This window comes from Egretta garzetta, unplaced genomic scaffold (assembly GCF_000687185.1).
Source record: "Egretta garzetta isolate BGI_Z169 unplaced genomic scaffold, ASM68718v1 scaffold101, whole genome shotgun sequence".
Taxonomy (NCBI): Eukaryota; Metazoa; Chordata; class Aves; order Pelecaniformes; family Ardeidae; genus Egretta; species Egretta garzetta.
The window spans coordinates 627103-627666 of record NW_009258666.1 but is presented as its reverse complement, the minus strand read 5'-3'; the positions used below and the strand labels follow the sequence as shown (position 1 = coordinate 627666).

At 64.9% G+C, this 564-nt stretch overlaps 1 protein-coding gene across 1 annotated transcript in view; it reads left to right on the top strand.

The window, feature by feature from the left end:
- EXTL1 (exostosin like glycosyltransferase 1) overlaps positions 1-564 on the top strand; it is a 7479-nt gene that overhangs the window by 3515 nt on the left and 3400 nt on the right. The gene's annotated exons all lie outside the window — the stretch shown is intronic.

The window sequence follows — 564 nt, the reverse complement described above, 5'->3', positions numbered from 1 at the left end:
GGGGGTCTGGGCCGTGTTTGAGTCGCCCTCGCCCCTCCGAACGGTCGCCCAGCCAGGAGCTGGGTTGTAATGGGGCAGGGTGCGCTCATGGGGTTTTCGACATCCATTGGAGATGTTGGGGTGGTTCCTCCAGAGGAGGGTTTTGATCATAAAACTTTGTGCCTTGGGGCCAATTTCCCACATCCCGGGGTGCTAGGATGCTCCAGCACCCATGGCGGGGGGGCGCTCATCCTCAACCCCCAGGTTGGCACCAGCCCCACGTCCCCACCGCAGGGAGACCTTTCCCCCTGGGGACCAGCACATTTCAAACAGCCCTTTGGCCTCACAGCCCCCCACGACTGGACCATGTGCATCTCCCCCAGCCCATCTAGGACGCGGCTGCCCCGTCCCTCCCTCCCCGCGGGCAGGAACAGACGGGGTCTGTCCCGACCTAATGTCAATATTGGATTTTCCGGCGCGGTCGCAGGGACCCGGCAGTGGACGCGCCTCTCCCCACCAGCCGCACAGAAGGGGCTTTCATAGCCCCATGGTGCAAGCCCAGCCCGGGGGGGGGGCACCCTCGCT